Raw genomic sequence first — 19301 nt, forward strand, 5'->3', positions numbered from 1 at the left:
AGTATGGAAACAGACCCTTCAGCCCTACTCATTCATGCCGACCAGTATTCCCCTTCTAAACTAGACCCATTTGCCTGCATTTGATCCATTTCCCTTTGAACCTTTACTCTCCATGTACCTGTCTCTTAAACGCTTATTTATTTAATCAATCCACACTTGTCTAGATGATTGCTAATTATCTCCCTGATAATTATCCAGAACTACCATCAAGGTTAGACTGGTTAGTAGTTATAAGATTTTTCCTTGCATCCATTTCTTGATCAAGAGAGTAATATTTGTCACTTTCTGGTTGTTAGGTACCATTCTAATCTGCAGATGTATGGAAACCTATGGCCAGGGGCTCTGCAATTTCCTTCCCTCTGCAACATGGTCTTCATCTCATCTGGACCAGGTGAAGTATCCATATTATGCAACCGGCTTTTCGAGTACCTTCTCTACTTTTCAGCCAATTCAGAATCTCAACTATATCTTCCTTAGCTGAGACTTCAGCAGAGGATACATCCTTGGTATGGACTGAAGTAAAGTACTCATTTAGTATAGTGAGTTCTGCTGCAACACGATTGTTGCCTTCCTAGAAAACCTCACATTATACAAAATCCCATTATCGAGACAATTGTGCCAAGGGGGAATTGGGGAGTAGGAGCTAGACTCGCAATTACCAAATTATTTTTCCGACAGTATTTTCAAACCAAAGGTCATTTCAATAAATATAAGTTTATTTTTGTGACTGCAAGCTAAAAATACGAAAGGCTGCATGGTACATTGTTTAAGAATGTTGTTGCACAATGTCAATAGAAGTGATTGCTTGTCAATTTTAACATCCACCTAATGTGGTAGGGCTGTTCCAGGTGTGGACTCTAATATATTGGCAAGCTCAAGCTTACACTGGGCGATTGTTTTGCTGAACACCTTCGCTCAGTCCGCCTTGGCCTACACAATCTCCCGGTTGCCAAACACTCTAACCCCCCTTCCCATTCCCTTCCTAATCTTTCTGACCTGGGCCTCCTCCAGTGTCAGAGTGAGGCAGCATCTCTGGAGAAAAGAAATAGGTCTCGATTCGGGTCGAGATCCTTCTTCAGACTGAGAGTCAGAGGAGAGGGAAACGAGAGATATTGAAGGACATGGAACAAATGAATGAAATATTTGCAAAAAAGCAACAATGATCACGGAACGATGGAGCCCACAGTGGTCCATTGTTGACTATGGGGAAGGTAATAACGAGTGATACAAACAGAGAAATTCAGCAGGATGACAGTGAAACTAGTAGGACAACTGGGGTGGGGGAAGAACGGAGAGGGGATGCAAGGGTTATGGCTGGGTTTGTAAGCTGCCCAAGCAAAATATGAGGTACTGTTCCTCCAATTTGCATTTGGCCTCGCTCTGATACTGGAGGAGGCCCAGGTCAGAAAGGTCAGTAGGGGATTTGTCATATGATTGGAAGGTGCTTGGTCATGTGTATAAAAGAAGGAGAATTTTTCCACTGAGAGAAAGGACCTCACTTTTAAGATAGTGAGTGGTACTGTGCCATAAAACAGGGAAAATACTCACATTTACTGTTGCCAGGATTCCACAACAGCAGAAAGAATGTGAAAGCACTGTTTGACTTCAGAACTATTTGTTTCTTGGATCAATAGAGTATCTTTCCCTTTTGAGCTGTGGTATTGGCAGGGCTTTCCACTAAAGGTACGTTTATGAGATTTGTGTACTTTATCATGCAAACTTTTTTCTCCTTTTTACTAATTGCTTAATAAAACAACTTTCTCAAACCCATTAGATCAGAATCGTGGTAGCATAGTTTTTTTTTGTCACAGTCCCTAAACATTTATATCTCTTTCTCTATTTCTTTTTTGTGTTCACATGCCAATAGAATCTTTCTGGGTTCCCAATCGTGTTTGTTGCTTTATTGTCTTGTTCTCGCTGTCTTTTTGCACGCATTCCAACCATATCATATATGCCATACATAAATACAATCAAATCAATCTTGTACAATAGATAGAGCAAAGGAGAAAATACCGAATGCAAAATATTTGTAGCATTGTAGCACATCAGTTCTATTGATAAAGTCCAATGTCCACAATGGGGTAGAGGTGAATCAGACAGTACCCCACCTTATGGAAGGACGGTTCAAAAGCCTGATAATGGAGAGGAATTAGCTGCTCCTGAGTTTGGTGGTGCATTCTTTCAAGCTTCAGTACCTTCTGCCGGAAGGAAGTGTGGACAAGGAATGACCAGGATGGGACGAGCCTTTGATTATGTTATAACAAGGAACTGCAGATGTTCGTATATACCAAAGAAAGACACAAAATGCTGGAGTAAATCAGCGGGTCAGGCAGCATCTCTGGCGAATTTACTTCAGAAATTACTCCAGCGTTTTGTGTCTTTCTTTGATTGTGCTGGCTGTTTTTTCCAGGCAGCATGGAGTGTAGATGGAGTAAAAATTGGGAAGTCTACCTATGTGATGGACTGGGCTACATCTGCAACTCTGCAATTTCTTCCAGTCTTGGGCAGAGCTGTTGCTCGATGCTTGATGCTACCCGACAGTATGCTTTCTGTGGTGCCACTCACTGTGGATGGCCAGGAAAGGTCCTGAATGGCTTGGTCTGCATTGCTTACACTTAGTGTTCAGTGAGCAAGGCTGACAAGGCAGCAGCAAACAGGACTGCCCACACTTGGCTGCCTCTTGAACTCCTTACTTTAAACACAACAATCTCAAAACTGAATTAAACCAACATGATTTACTTTCATTTGATATTTGCTCAATGCAGCAGTCTTTTTTAATAAGCAGCTTACCTTTAGCATTAATTTAACACTCTGGAGCTAATAAAGTGCTTGAGACTAATTTCTCAAGGCTGCCAGAGGGAACATGAGCTAGAAGAGGAAAACCCACTTCTTTTCATCACAACAGCTCATTTGTAAAGTCTGAAGAAGGGCCCTAACCTGACTCACTTCTGCCACGTCCTTGTGGCCATGGGCCGCTGCCTTTCCCAGCACCAGGCCTGGCTCGCCTGCCACAAACCTAGGAACCCACGGAGTGGGAGCCTCATCCAAGGCTCGTCTTCTGCTCGTCCCCGGGAACCTGGAACCAGAGGAGGGCAAGGGAGTAGGCGATGGTGGTGGATGCTAAAAAAAGTGCTGGTAAGAAGAATCGGGGGACTTACCTTCAGCACTCTCAAGATCGGCTGCGGAGGCATCCCCGGGGCACAAAGGCGAGGAGAGGGACGGTGGTTCGTGGGACCATCCGGATGGAGGCGATGGCTGCAATGGGCCTTCATGGCCAGCTGCACCAGGAACTTTGAAAATGGCACCAAAACCTGGCAACTTTGTATATGGACTTAGTGGATTATTTCTGTGCATTCTATACTTAATCAGGGATTGTATTTATGGATGGCCATACAATACAAAACAGAATTTCACTGTACCTTAGTACATGCATTAATAAAGAACCATTGAACTTTGCCTCTTCATTCCCGCCACAGATGTTGCCTGACCTACTGAGTTCCTCCGGCACTTTCTTATGGAAGCCAGACCCGGCCGACGTGATACCACTGCATCATTTATTAAGGATGGAACAGGAAAGGAAATACAACTCCTCTTATTGTCTCTTCCCCTTCATGCACCAGCTGTGGTTTGGCTCGTTGTATTGCTGCTCCAAAGTCAGGAGGTCGTGGTTTTGAGTCATTCTTTAGACTTTGGACTTTAATGGTACAGAGGGGAAGCAGGCCCTTAGGCCCACTGAGTCTACGCCAACCAGCAATCACCCCTACACCAACACTATCCTACACACAAGGGATAATTTACAGTTTACAGAACCCAATTAACCTACAAACCTGTACGTTTTTGGAGTGTGGGAGGAAACTGGAGCACCCGGAGAAAACCCACGCAATCACAGGGAGAATGTGCAAACTCTGTACAGATAGCACCTGTTTACCAAAGAAAGACAGTTCAAGGAAGGACACAGCTCTTCTAGTCTTCTTTCCCCCTGCAATCAGTTTGAAGAAAGGTCCTGACCCGAATCATCACCTATCCATGTTCTCTAGGGATGCTGCCTGGTTTCCACTTGTGAGAGAGTCTAGGACCCGATGGCTCAGCCTCAGAATAAAAGAATGTACATTTAGAATGGAGGAATTTCTTTAGCCAGTGGGGTAAATTTGCAGAATTCATTGCCACAGGTGGCTGTGGAGGCCAAGTCAATGGATATTTTTAAAGTGGAGATGGACAGGTTCTTGATTAGTATGGGTGTCAATGGTTATGGGGAGAAGGCAGGAAAATGGGGTTGAGAGGGAAAGATAGATCAGCCATGATTGAATGGCGAAGTAGACTTGATGGGCCGAATGACCTAATTCTGATCCGATGACTTATGAACTTACGAACTGACTCGCTGAGTTACTCCAACATTTAGTCTTCCTCGCATTTTGTGGCTGATTTCATGACAGTTTTAACTTTGCAGCTGAAGCTGTCTTTAATTTGAATAAGATGAATTTGTTACTTCATGGAAATTCCGAAGGTGGGAGATTGGTTTAAGTTATGTTAAAATCCAACTGTTAACTTCAAAGAAGATCAGTGAAGCAGAGAGGCATTAATCCTGTAGAAGTGCACCCATCAATGTGACATAGGTCCAAGAGGTTCATGTCAAGTTACATGGCTCAGTGTTCACTGCACTGTTCTCAGATTACAAATAACTCCTGCAGTTAGTTGAAAGCTGGTCAGGCGAAACATTCAGTAGGATGAAGCTTATTATATAAAAATATATTTCCTACCCAGGCCTGTGTGAAAGGAATTGTAAATTAAATCATTCAGTCGTCAGCCCATTTATAATTTAGGAGGAGCCACTTTGTTTTCCTGCTGCACAATGATGGTGGGTGGCTTCATACACGATGAGTCATCCCAGTGTGGAAAATGGCAAGTAAAACACTTTGTAATATCCGCAGATGGACACAAAACACAGCTGTTTCGCTCACTAATACCAACAACAATGTGACAAGAAGTGTATTGGTTGCGAGAGGTATCCGTGATGAAAGCAAACTAATAATGCCTGGAGGTAGTGAATTGCCTTGTTTTGGTTGTACAAAGTTCACACTTGCATTGTGTTCACAAACAGAAAGTTGAGGTGGAAACTCTTTCAGTTCGGGATCCATTTTATTTCGGACTTCAACCCTCTGCATTTTTTTTTTCTTCCTGTTATGGGGAACATTTCCACGAATATGAAGTACATCTTTTCTTTAATGTGTTTTTTTTGGGGGGCAGCTGGCACACGCAGATATTGAACTGGATTTTTCCAAAAGATATGTAAGAAGTAGAAGCAGGAGAAGGCCCTCGAGCACTCATTAAATGAAATCTTGTTTAGAACACCCGTGACCTGCGTGGGTTTTCTCCGAGATCTTCGGTTTCCTCCCACACTCCAAAGACGTACAGGTATGTAGGTTAATTGACTGGGTAAAATGTAAAAATTGTCCCTAGTGTGTGTAGGATAGTGTTAATAGTGTTAGTGTGCGGGGATCACTGGGCGGCGCGGACTTGGTGGGCCGAAAAGGCCTGTTTCCGTGCTGTATCTGAAATATGAAATATGAAATATGAAACATAAAGTTCTGGAGTAACTCAATGGGTCAGGCAGCATCTCTGGAGAACATGGGCAGGTAATGTTTTGGATTGGGACTCTTCTTCAAACTGAAGAAGGGTCCCGATCTGAAACATCACCTGCCCTTGTTCTCCAGAGATGCTGCCTGACCTGCTAAGTTATTCAGGTATTTTGTGCCTTTCCTTGCTCAATCACCATTGGCAGTTCCTGGTTTCTACATCTCTGGAGGACATGGATAGGTGATGATTCAGGTCAGGACCCTTCTTCAGACTCGGAATGGTCCTTCTTCAATAAATTATAATGTACCACTCCCCTGCACTAACCTTAATTTTCTTAAAATCTGAAAACCATCTTTGCATCTGTCTTGAAAATACTTAGCAACCAGGCCTCCACAGCCGAAGGTATTTATTCACAAAATGCTGGAGTAACTCAGCGGGTCAGGCAGCATCTCAGGAGAGATGGAATGAATAAATACCTTTGATTTGTACCAGCATCTGCAGTTATTTTCCTACACTAAGCCTCCACAGCCCGCTTGGGAAGGGAATTACAAAGGTTCACCACCTTCTTGCTTCATCTCATCCCTGAGTGGCTGACCCCTTACTTTGAAACTATACCTGTTAGTTCTAAACACCCAAGAATCCTCACCCACCCAAGAGTTTTGCATGTTCCTCGTGCTTCCAAATTCCAGAGAGAATAGAGACATAAGAGACTGCAGCTGCGGGAATCTGGAGCAAAACACAAACTGCAGGAGGAACTCAGCAAGACTGCAAGAAATTGCAGAGCATTGTGAACGCAGCCCAGACCATCACATAAACCAACCTCCCTTCCATTGACACTATCTATGCTGCCTCAGAAAAGCCACCAGGATAATCAAGGACGAGTCTCACCCCGAACACTCCCTCCTCCCCCCTCTCCCATCAGGCAGGAGGTACAGAAGTGTGAAAACACACACCTCCAGATACAGGGACAGTTTCTACCAGCTGTTATCAGGCAACTAAACCATCCTATCACCAACTAGACAGCGGTCCTGATCTACCATCTACCTTATTGGAGACCCTCGGACTATCTTCAATCGGACTTTACTGGATCTTATCTTGCACTAAATGTTAATCCTTTTATCCTGTATATGTGCATTGTGGACAGCTTGATTGTAATAATGTATCGTCTTTCCGCTGACTGGACAGCACGCAACAAAAAAAGCATTTCACTGTACCTTTTCACAAAATGCTGGAGTAACTCAGCAGGTCAGGCAGCATCTCGGGAGAGAAGGAATGGGTGACCCTTCTTCAGAAGGGTACCAGCATCTGCAGTTATTTTCTTATATTTCACTATACCTCGGTGCACGTGACTATTAACATCATTAGGCTAAAGCAAAACTTTGTTTCATCTTTCCTTATGACACTCGCCATCCAAGGAATCAACTTGGTGGATCTTCCCTGCATTCATTCTGTTCACAAATACATTTCTCTTTGCGCAGGGAGTCCAAACTGCACACAATATTTCAGGTGTGGTCTACCATAACCCTGTATAATGGGATCAGGAAATTCTTATTGTTGTATGCAGTAAATGTCTTCCTCATAGCTTGTTGTACCTGTTTGTTAACTTTCATTGATTCAGGTACAAGAACACCAGGTCACTGAAAACTAGCACCTTTCAATCTCTGGAGACACAAGAAACTGCAGCTGCTGGTTTACAAAAGAAGACACAAAGGGTTAGAGTAACTGCAGATCATGCAGCATCTCTGGATAACATGGAGAGGTTATGTTTGGGGTTGGGACCCTTCTTCAGCCTGATTGGGGAGGGAGGGGAAGAAAACTGGGCGAGATGTGGGTGCAGAACCAAGCGTGGTAAGTAACAGGAGGATGGAGGAGGGGGGTGGGGGAGGGGTGATAGGCAGAAGGTTGGACAAAGGCCAGAAGAAAAGACAAACGATGTGGGGTAAGGATAGAAGAGGTGCGAATTGTGAAGCTCGAGGAAGGAATATAGGTGGAAGGAGGAAAGGGGAAAAATGAGTGCCAATCTATGTGGGGCACAGGAAAGGGAGGGATGGGGGAGGGAGACTTGGGGGGGGGGGGGGATTGTTAGCAGGTTAGTGAACCAAAATTGGAGACTTCAGTGTTTACACCATTAGATTGTAAGCTAAGCAAACGGAATATGAGGTGCTGCTTCTCCAGTTTGCATGTGGCCTTGCTCTGGCAATGGAGGAGCACAGAACAGGAAGGTCAGTACTGGAATGGGAAGAGATAAAATGGTTAGCAATGGGTAGATCCAGCAGGCTATGGCAGACTGAGCACAAGTGTTCATTGAAACGGTTTCCGAGTCTATGCTTGTTCTCATCGTGTAAAGGAGGCCATATCGGGAACACTGAAAGCAGTAGATACAAAGGTTCCAACGCGAAACATCACCTATCCATGTTCTCCAGAAATACTGCCTGACCCGCTGAATTACTCCAGCACTTTGCTTCGACCTTTCAATCTACTGGAGGAATCACAAATTATTTACTAATCCTCAGGCAGCACATTGGCACTGTGGTAGAGCTGCTGCCCCATAGCACCAGAGATCCTGACTATGAGTGTAGTTTGCACGTTCTCCCGTGACTGCATGGGTTTTCTCCAGGTGCTCTGGTTTCCTTCCACATCCTAAAGATGTGCAGTTTGTAGGTTAATTGGCTTCTGTAATTTGTGGCACTACCAATGCTTGTGTTCAATTATTTTCTTGCAGTATCAGTGATTTTAGCACTGGCGATTTTAGAAAATGATTTTTTTCTTCATTCTAAGCACGTCCCACTGGCAAGTAATTTCCCTCTCCACTCATGTCTTTTATGTTTGTAGTCCTGCTATCCTTTATTTAAATAAAGCCTCTTAGTCAATGCACACAGCCTCCTATTTCCATTAGATTTCTCTTTCAGGTTTTTGCTCTGCGATTGAGCAGAGAGCAGGTGTTTTCTTCTCTTGCAAACCACCGTAAGAATTGGAGGTATTTATTCACAAAATGCTGGAGTAATTCAGCAGGTCAGGCAGCATCTCAGGAGAGAAGGAATGGGCGACGTTTCGGGTCGAGACCCTTCTTCAGACTGATGCCAGGGAGGCGGGACAAAGGAAGGATAAAGGTGGAGACAGGAAGACAGTGGGAGATCTGGGAAGGGGGAGGGGAAGAGAAGGACAGAGGAACTATCTAAAGTTGGAGAAGTTAATGTTCATACCACTGGGCTGCAAGCTGCCCAGGCGAAATATGAGGTGCTGTTCCTCCAATTTCCGGTGGGACTCACTATGGCAATGGAGGAGGCCCATAACAGAAAGGTCAGACTGGGAATGGGAGGGGGAGCTGAAGTGCTCAGCCACCGGGAGATCAGATTGGTTAATGCGGACTGAGCGCAGGTGTTGAGCGAAGCGATCGCCGAGCATGTGTTTGGTTTCGCTGATGTAAATAAGTTGACATCTGGAGCAGCGGATGCAATAGATGAGGTTGGAGGAGGTGCAGGTGAGCTTCTGTCTCACCTGGAAAGATTGTTTGGGTCCTTGGATGGAGTTGAGGGGGGAGGTAAAGGGACAGGTGTTGCATCTCGTGCGGTTGCAGGGGAAAGTGCCCGGGGATGGGGTGGTTTGGGTAGGAAGGGACAAGTGGACCAGGGAGTTACGGAGGGAACGGTCTCTGCCGAACGCAGAAAGGGGAGGGGATGGGAAGATATGGCCAATGGTGGGGTCCCGTTGTAGGTGACGGAAATGTTGGCGGATAATTTGTTGGATACGCTGGCTGGTGGGGTGGAAGGTGAGAACGAGGGGGATCCTGTCCTTGTTACGAATGGGGGGAGGGGGAGCAAGAGCGGAGCTGCAGGATGTAGAAGAGACCCTAGTGAGAGCCTCATCTATAATGGAAGAGGGGTGGCCCCATTTCCTGAAGAATGAGGACATCTCTGATGCCCTAGTGTGAAACACCTCATCCCGGGCGCAGATGCGGTGTAGACGGAGGAATTGGGAGTACGGGATAGACTTTTTGCAGGAGACCGGGTGGGAAGAAGTGTAGTCTAGATAGCTGTGGGAGTCAGTGGGTTTATAGTAAATGTCCGTCACTAGTCTGTCTCCTGTGACGGAGATGGTGAGGTCCAGAAACGGATCGAGATGTCGGAGATAGTCCAGGTATATTTAAGGGCAGGATGGAAATTGGAAGTGAAGTGTATGAAGTTAGTGAGTTCTGCATGGGTACAAGAGGTAGCACCAATGCAGTCGTCGATGTAGCAGAGGTAAAGTTCGGGGATGGGGCCGGTGTACGCCCGGAACAGGGATTGTTCGACGTACCCGACAAAGAGGCAGGTGTAGCTAGGGCCCATGCGAGTGCCCATAGCTACGCCTCTGGTTTGGAGGAAGTGGGAGGAGTCAAAGGAGAAGTTGTTAAGGGTAAGAACCAGCTCTGCTAGGCGGAGGAGAGTGTTAGTAGATGGGGATTGGCTGGTTCTACGGTCGAGGAAGAAACGGAGGGCTTCAAGACCATCCTTGTGGGGGATGGAAGTGTAGAGTGACTGGACATCCAAGGTAAAGATGAGGGAGTGGGGGCCTGGGAACCGGAAGTTATCGAGTAGATGGAGAGCGTGTGAGGTGTCTGGGAAGTAGGTGGGGAGGGATTTGACCAGGGGGGATAGGATGGAGTCGAGGTAGGCGGAAATAAGTTCGGTGGGGCATGAACAGGCAGAGACAATGGGTCTGCTGGGACAGTTCTGTTTATGGGCCGTGCGGGGCTGGGGAACTATAAGTTTGGAGGCATTGGAGGGTAAATCACCGGAAATGGTGAGGTCCGTGATGGTGCTGATGATAAAGGTCTGGTGTTTGTTGGTGGGGGTCATGGTCCAGGGATAAGTAGGAAGAGGTGTCTGAGAGTTGTCGTCTGGCCTCGGTCCGGTAGAGGTCAGCACGCCAGACTACCACAGCACCTCCCTTGTCAGCGGGTTTGATGACTAAGTCCGGGTTGTTGCAGAGTGAGTGGAGGCTGCACGTTCAGGAGGGGAGAGGTTAGAGTGAGTCAGGGGAGTGGAGAATTTGGGGCGGTTAATGTCACGCTGGCAGTTGGAGATGAAAAGTTCTAGTGAGGGTAGTTGGCCGACCGGGAGGATCCAAGAGGAGGGGGTCCGCTGGAGACGGGAGAAGGGGTCATCAGTGGGGGGTGAGGACTTCTTCCCATGGAAAAAGGATCGGAGGCGGAGGCAACGGAAGAAGAGCTCCACGTCATGGCGGACCCGGAACTCATTGATGTGGGGGCGGAGGGGAACAAAGGTGAGGCCTCTGCTGAGGACAGACCATTCGGTGTCTAAAAGGGGGAGGTCAGGGGGGGTGGTGAACACCCGGCAATGGTGGGGGTTGGGGGTCGGTTGAAGGCAGGGGGGCGGGCGGAGGTGATATATGGTGAGGGGGTGGTGGGTTAACAGAGCAGAGAGGGGCATGAGGACCGATGTGGGGAGTAGTTAGGGTCGCCTGGCTAGAGGGGGGGAGGGGGAGATCCAGTGGAGAACTTGCTGTGGTTACCTGTAGCAGGGATTGGGCAGTAGGAATACCAGCGGTTGAGGGGAGACCTGGTAGAAAAATAGGAGACCTGATAGAAAAATTACGAGAGGCATTGATAGGGTAGACAGTCAGGATCTTTTTACTACGGTTGAAAAGTCAAAGACTAGAAAACACAACTTCAAGGTGAAAGGGGCAAAGTTTAAAGGAGATTTGCGGGGCAAGTTTTTTACACAAAGGGTGATGACTGGTTCAAACGCACAGTCGGGGGTGGTGGTGGAGACAGAAACGGTAATGACTTTTAAGAGGCTGTGGATATGCAGGGAATGGAGGGAAATGGATGACGTGCAGAGGAGATTAGTTTATTGTGACATTGTGTTTGGCACAGGTTGCCTGTTCTTGTGTTGTACTGTTCTTATGTTCCAATGAGGTACACAGTAGCAGCAAGGAGGTGCAAGGTAGGAACAAGGAACAATGTAAGCCAGCTCATCTCCTGCATGTGTTGGCAAGTTCCAAGCCTCTGCTCTACAACTCTCAGCACTCCCGGCTCATACCTCAAATGGAGGAAATTGGTTGATTGATTGAATTGATTGAAAAATACCTTATGGAAACAGACCCTTTCACCCACCTAGTCCATGCTGACCATTGATCTAATTCAACTTCCATGTTATCCTACTTTCGCAACCCCTCCCTACGCACTAGGGGCACTTTACAGAGGGCCAATTAACCTACAAACCCGTACTTCTTTGGGATGTGGGAGAAAACCTACGCAGTCACAGGGGGAACGTGCGTACTCCACACACAGCCAGCACCCAAGGACAGGATCGAACCTGGGTCAATGGTGCTGTGAGGCAGAGGCTCTACCAGCAACTGTAATTGATTGTAATTCACAACTAAATGACCAAAACCATCCCAATATTCATTGCTACAGGAGCAATCATTATATCACTGATCTAACTCTGGAATGTCAGGCATGCTTGCCCTGCCTCTCATTAAAGGTAAATATTGTCATTGCAAACAAATGACATTTTGGCTTTTTTTCTTAACTGGAAAAGAGACTGTTAAGAGGTGAGGTGACTACTGTTTACAGGATTAGAAGGGGTTGTATAATTCTATCATATAATCCAGTGGCACAGCAGTAGAGTTGCTGCCTTGCAGATTCAGAGAGCCGGTTTTCATCTTGACCTTGGGTGCTATGTACAGAGTTTGTATGTTCTCCCTGTAACTGTGTGAGTTTTCTCTGGGTGATCCGCTTTCCTCCCACATTCCAAAGACGTGCAGGTTTGTAAGTTAATTGGCTTCTGCAAATTGTCCCTAGAGTATAGGATCGAACTAGTGAAGGAAGCGGAAGTGGCGGCGCCTAACGGCTGCGGCTCGCTAGTAGTCTGTTCGTCTTTTTTTCCTTTTTTTTTGTGTGTCGGTTTTGGGATGGTTTTTGTTTTTTTTTGGTTGTGTATGTGTGGGGGGTGGTGGTGTGGGTGTGGGTGTGGGTGGGGTGGGGTGGGGGAAACCTTTCTCTTTTAGGTCTCTTCCTCATGGCGCGGGGTGCGGCTCGGCTGCGGTGCCTAACATCGCCCGGTGCGGCTCGGCCGCGGGGCTTTTCATCGCTGGTGCGGTTCAGCCGCGGGACTTAGCTGCGCACGGCTCGGCCGCGGGACTTTACATCACCTGGTGCGGCTCGGCCGCGGGACTTTGCATCGCCCGGTGCGGCTCGGCCGCGGGACTTTACATCGCTGGTGCGGCTCGGCGGCGGGGCCTAACATTGCCCGGTGCGGCTCGGCCGCGGTACTTAGCTGCGCACGGCACGGCCACGGGACTTTACATCGCCCGGTGCGGCTCGACCGCTGGACTTTTCATCGCTGGTGCGGCTCGGCCGCGGGACTTTTCATCGCTGGTGCGGCTTGGCCGCTGGACTTAACATCGCCCGGTGCGGCTTGGCCGCGGGGCCTTCCATCGCCCGGTGTGGCTCGGCCGCGGGACTTAGCTGCGCAAGGCTCGGTCGCGGGGCCTTCCATCGCCCGGTCGGCCGCGAGACGTTTCAGCGCTGGGTGCGACTCAGCCGCGGGGACTTCCATCCCCTTGCGGGGACTGTGCGGGTCGGTCGGGGACGAGCTGTCTGTCCGTGGGCGTGAGGAAGAGAGTGGAAGTTTTGTTGCCTCCATCACAGTGAGGGGGTGTTTGGAGTCACTGTGATGGACGTTTGTGTTGGGGTTATGTGTCTTGTGTTCTTTTTTGTATATGACTGCTATGTAGTTTCGTTCGGTACCTCGGTACCGAATGACAAATAAAGCTCTGTTGAACTGTTGAATGGTGATCGGTGGGTGGCGCGGACTTGGTGGGCCAAAGGGCATGTTTCCATACTGCATCTCTAAAACAAACCATGCAGCCAAAATACATGGTCTGCGTTCAACCGGTGAACATTCAAACCTGGAGAGAAGGAATGGGTGACGTTTCGCGTTGAGACCCTTCTTCAGACTGAAGAAGGGTCTCAACGCAAAACGTCACCCATTCCTTCTCTTCAGAGATACTGCCTGTCCCGCTGTTATTCCAGCTTTTTGTGTCTGTCTTCGGTTTAAACCAGCATTTGCAGTTCCTTCTTATACATTCAAACCTACCCTTTGATGGGAAATTAATCAACCTCTGGATTAGATGAGAAAGTGGGATAATATAAAACTAATGTGAATGTGTGACTGACCTGACCTGCTGAGTTACTCCAGCATTTTGTGAATAAAAACCTTCGATTTGTACCAGCATCTGCAGTTATCTTCTTATACTGAATGTGTGATCGATGGTCGGCATAGACCTGATGGGCTGAACGACTTGTTTCCATGCTATATCTCTACAACAAAAAATATTTACGAGGATGTTGCCAAGACTCGATGGTCTGAGCTACTGTATAGGGAGTGATTGAGCAGGCTAGGACTCTTATTCCTTGGAGAGCAGGAGGATGAGGGGTGATCTTATAGAGGTGTATAAAATCATGAGAGGAATAGATCGGGTAAACTCACAAGGTCTCAAGCCCGGAGTAGGGCAATCAAGAACCAGAGAACATAGCTTTAAGGGAAAGGGGCAAAGATTTAATAGGAACCTGAGGGGTAACTTTTTTACACAAAGGGTGGTGGGTGTATGGAGTGAGCTGCCGGAAGAGGTAGTTGAGGCAGGTACTATCGCAATGTTTAAGAAACTTTTGGACATGTCCATGGATAGGACAGGTTTAGAGAGACATGGGCCAAACGTAGGCTCGTGGGACTAGTATAGATGGGGCACATTGGGCGCTGTGGGCAAGTTGGGCCGAGGGGCATGTTTTCACGCTGATTGACTATAACTAAAACTATATTCTGCACTCTGTACCTTCCCCTTTGCTCTATCTTTTGTGTTTGAGTTTGACTTGATTGCATTTATGTATAGTATATCTGATCTGCTTGGATAGCCTGCAGAACAAAGCCTTTAACTGTTCCTCATTACACATGACAATAATAAACCCAATCCTAAATTCATCCATTTCTCCAAGTGATACACTACACCCAGATCATTAAATGGCTGAAATGCATTGTAAGGTGTTACTCCTAGGAATCTGTCAGCACTTCAGCCCAGGAGTTTAATAGATGCTTTACATCTTGATCTTTTCAGCATAAAATAGGAATGTTGTCATCAACCCAGAATCTAATGAACTGAAAACATTTCATCCTTCACGCTATGACCGTAAGATTTCTCCTGGGAGAAATGGATTTGCCTCTGTCATTACTGTAGTATTTAATTCTGCTGTAGCCTCGCTGAGTGTGTCCCAGTGGGAAATTATCCTTTCAGCTATTTAAGTTCAGCTACTAAGCATTAAATATTCAACCTAGGAGCTTAATGTCCTTGCTACATACCTTGAGATTTCTTAACTTTATAAAGTAGCTCAGCTGCTTGAGAGTGAAACTGCACTGCACACAACTCTTGCCTTTCCCCACCCCATCTCCCTACCCTTCCCATACATACCCCGTCTCACCTGGTTGGCACAGTGGTGCAGCTGGTAGTGTGCTGTTTGCTCAGGTGCTGTACGTGTGTGGAATTTGCACATTCTCCCCATGACTGCATGGGTTTCATCCAGGTGCTCTTGTTTTCTCTCGCATCCCAAAGACTTGCGGGTTTGTAGGTTAATTAGCCTCTGTTAATTGCCCCTATTGTGTCGGAAGTGAATGTGAAAGTGGGATAACAAAGAACTAGTGTGAACGGGTGATCGATGATCGGCCTGATCTCAGCGGGTCGAATGGCCTGTTTCAATGCTGTATCTCTACACTAAACCTTGCCACAAAGCACCCTACCTCTTGCATCTGGGGCAAGACAAAGTGAATTCAATGTATTTCTGGTATTGCTCATTTAATCCTCTGGGATGGCAAACCAAGAGAAATTATCTGTAAAAAGGAGCAGCTCAGTGGCGTAGCGGTAGAGCTGGTGCCTTACGGCGCCAGAGACCCGGGTTCGATGCTGATGACCGTGTGCGTTTTCTGAAGTTTCCACCCACACTCCAAAGACGTACCGGTTTGTAGGTTATGTGGCTTCAGTATAAATTGTAAATTATCCAGTGTGTAGGATAGCGTTGATGAATGTGGTGATCGCTGGTCAGCACGGACTCAGTGGGCCGAAGATCCTGTTTCAGTGCTGTATCTCTAAAGTCTAATGTAAAGTCTGTATAAAGACTGATGGTGCTGGCCGCTTTCTGTCCTTCCCTGGCCATATAAAGATGCCTGCAGGAAGGAAGGGAGGAGTAGGGGTGTGGTTGACAGGAAGGTTAGTGAGTGGGTGTGAGGTGGGCTGTCTGCAGTGGTTAGTCGCTGTGCTGGGATTGCTCAGAAGCTGGGTTGGTCTGGGCAGGGCTTGTTGGTATTTGTGATTTGCGTCAACAATCAAACTGCCCTCTAGTATCTGGAAGTGCAGCTTCCCAGACTTTCTGGAGCCTTCTATTGCTAGCATTTCCGACAACGCAGGAATGTTGCTGAAGTTTCTGCCTGGTTTGCAATTCTTTGACCGCTCCCTCTCAGCGGTCCCTCGGGGCTGAGGATTGGGCTGTCTCCACTCCAGGCCAGAGCAGGGGAAGGTGCCACTGTGCGGAGTTCTTCAATGTGGGGAAGTCACCGACTGCAGAGCGAGGGCTGGGTCCAGTGACAAGGAGGAGGAGTGTGGCTAGAGGCTGCAATATGAGTGTGCACACACACACATGCATAAACACACATACACACACGCATGCAGCCAAATGCAAACACACGCACACAAATACACAGCCACATACAAACACACATGCACACACACATGCATGCAGCCACATACAAACACACAAGCACACAAATATGCAGCCACATACAAACACACATTCATGCATCCACATACAAACACACGCACACATGCAGGCAGCCACATACAAACGCACACAAGCAAGCAGCCACATATACACACACGCATGCAACCACATGCACATACTCACGCACACTCTTGCAGAACACTCACACAGACGCATAAACACATATGCAAACACTTGCACTTACAAATATATACACATACAAAGCAATCAGATAACATATATGTAAATGTACACATATACACATATCCGTGCGCTGACAAACACACTAACATACAGATGCACGCACACCCATACATAAACTCTCGAATATGGGCACGTAACACATACAAGGCGCACACACAAATAAACACTGTGTGCACATGAACACACACAAACATGCAAACACTTGCACAAGCAGATGCTGATTAACATGCTCACCCACAAACAAATGTACACATAAGCACACATACTTATATACACTTGTGCACATACATATATACAATCAAATACATACAATGCATACATACAAATACATATACATTAATTCACATATATTCTCGGATTCAGTCATTGATTTATTCTGTGCACACTCAGAGACGGAGGTCGAAGCCATTGTTTTGTCTCACCAAAGCACAAAAACCACACTCGACCAGCTCAGACGGGTCACATAGTCCACGGAGGAGCCTGTCAGGAAGTCATTTCCTTTCTTGATCAGTCTCCTTGCCGGCTGCCAATGAAACTGACAACCTGGCCATGGGCAGGAGCAGCAGCAGCAGCAGCAGCAGCAGCCAGCCGTTGAAGGGGACACTCCCTGGTGCTCAGGCGGAGTAGCTGGAAATGTGACAGGGCTTGGGTGGGAGTGGGAAGAAGGAGAACTGGTAGGAAGACAGGAGTCCCTTGACTTTCCTGTGGACTATTAGCAGCAATTCATCACGGGGCGGCACAGTGGCGCAGCCGTAAGTTGCTACCTTAAAACATCAGAGATCCGGTTTCAATCCTGACCATGGGTGCAGTCTGTATTGAATTTGCATGTTGTGACCACGTGGGTTTTCTCCGGGTGTTCCAGTTTCCTCCCACATTCCAAAGAAGTGCAGGTTTGTAGGCTAATTGTTCCTAGTGTGTAGAATAGAACTAGAGTACAGGGAGATTGTTGGTCAGTATGGACTCGATGGGTCAAATGGGCTGTTTCCATGCTGTATCTCTAAACTAAACTAAACTAAACCTCCTGGTCCACAGGATGGGTCAGCTGCCATTTTTCTTTCACTGCTAAGTTTCATAGAACATAGAATTGTACGGCCCTTAATGTTTGTGCCAAACATGATGCCAAGTTAAATTGATCTCATCTGCCTGTACATGATCCATATCCCTCCATTCCCTGCACTTCCATGTGCCTCTTAAACACCACTATCATATTAGCCTCCACTACCACCCCAGACAATGTGCTGCAGGCACACACCACTCTCTATGTTAAAAACGTGCCCCGCACATCTCCTTTAAACTTTGCCAACCTCCAGAAAGTCAGAGTGAGGTTGAATCAGGCTTCATCTGAAGAAGGGTCTTAACCTGAAACATCACCCATTCCTCTCCAAAAGACGGCATGGTAGTGCAGCGGTAGATTTGCTGCCTTACAGCTCCAGAGACCCGGTTTCGATCCTGCTACGGGTGCTATCTGTTGGGAGTTTGTACGTTCTCCCCCTGACCTACGTGGGGTTTTTTCTGGGTTCTCCGGTTTCCTCCCACACTGCAAAGACGTACAGGTTTGTAAGTTCATCCGCCTGGTATAATTGTAAATTGTTCCTAGTGTATAGGATAATGTGAGTGTGCGGGGATCGGTAGTCAGCGCGGACTTGGTGGGCCAAAGGACCTGTTTCTGTGCTGTATCTCGAAAACTAAAACTAAAGATGCTGCCTGTCCTGCTGAGTTACTCCAGCATTTTGTGTCTATTTTCCGTAACACCTTGTTGCCGATTTAAATATGTTTTAAAGATACAGTATGGAAACAGGCCCTTTGGCCCACCAGGTTCACATCGACCGTTGATCACCCATTTGCACTAGTTCCAAAAAAAGAAACAAAGTGCTGGAGTAACTCAATGGATCAGGTAGCCTGTCTGGAGAACATGGATAGGTGGTTTTGGGCTGGGACCCTTCTTCAGGTAACACTATTTCCATGTTATCCCACTTTCCCATCCACTCCTTAATAGGAGCAATTTACAAAGGACCAATTAACCTACAAACCCGCACAACTTTAGGATGTGGGAGGAAACCAGAGCACCCGGAGGATACGCATGCAGTCACAGGAAGAACATGGGAACTCCACACAGACAGCAGGCAAGGTCAGGATTGAACCCATATCTTTGGCATTATGGAGCAGCGGCTCTATTTCATTGCCCCACTTCTCCACAGCATCCATCACCATTAAAAATATGGTGACAGCATGCAAAACACAATGGAGGTACATTCTCCGTGGTAATGTCTTCAACCTCTTCTCGCTTTCCACTAGAACCCTCTCCAGCCCATCTCGGTGGGGTCTAGGGGTGGGGGAGGGGAGGAGATGGTGTTTTCTGTATCCTATCAAACTCCCATCCCTCAGAGAAAGGTAGGCGGAGGACATAAGTGAGAAGAGGATGATTAAGGACAGATAAAGTGTGGGTGGAAAGAGCCAGCAGAATACACTTGTGCTGTTCAGCTCTGCCCTACAGCCTCTATCACAGATCCAGCTTGTCACTGTGAACCCTGTTTATTTTTGGCGTGTGCCTGCATCAATTATGGAGAGATAGTGTCCTCTGACATCGCCTCCTGCTTCCTTGAAGGAAGAATTGCCATGCCTGGGGTTTGAAAAGGCACACAGCTTTGATGCAGGAATTAGCACTGAGAGACAGCAGTCATGAGTGTTGCATTACCCATGAGACGGGAGTGGA

The 19301-nt window shown here is 47.1% G+C and overlaps 1 long non-coding RNA gene across 1 annotated transcript in view; it reads left to right on the forward strand.

Annotated features, from left to right (window-relative positions):
- The first annotated feature begins 295 nt into the window (after positions 1-295).
- Positions 296-19301, forward strand: part of LOC144596629 (uncharacterized) — a 50658-nt gene continuing 31652 nt past the window's right edge. Inside the window, exon 1 of the long non-coding RNA XR_013547637.1 lies at positions 296-391. This is a non-coding gene — a long non-coding RNA (uncharacterized LOC144596629). The remainder of the gene's footprint in view (positions 392-19301) is intronic.

This window comes from Rhinoraja longicauda, chromosome 9 (genome assembly GCF_053455715.1).
Source record: "Rhinoraja longicauda isolate Sanriku21f chromosome 9, sRhiLon1.1, whole genome shotgun sequence".
Classification (NCBI taxonomy): Eukaryota; Metazoa; Chordata; class Chondrichthyes; order Rajiformes; family Arhynchobatidae; genus Rhinoraja; species Rhinoraja longicauda.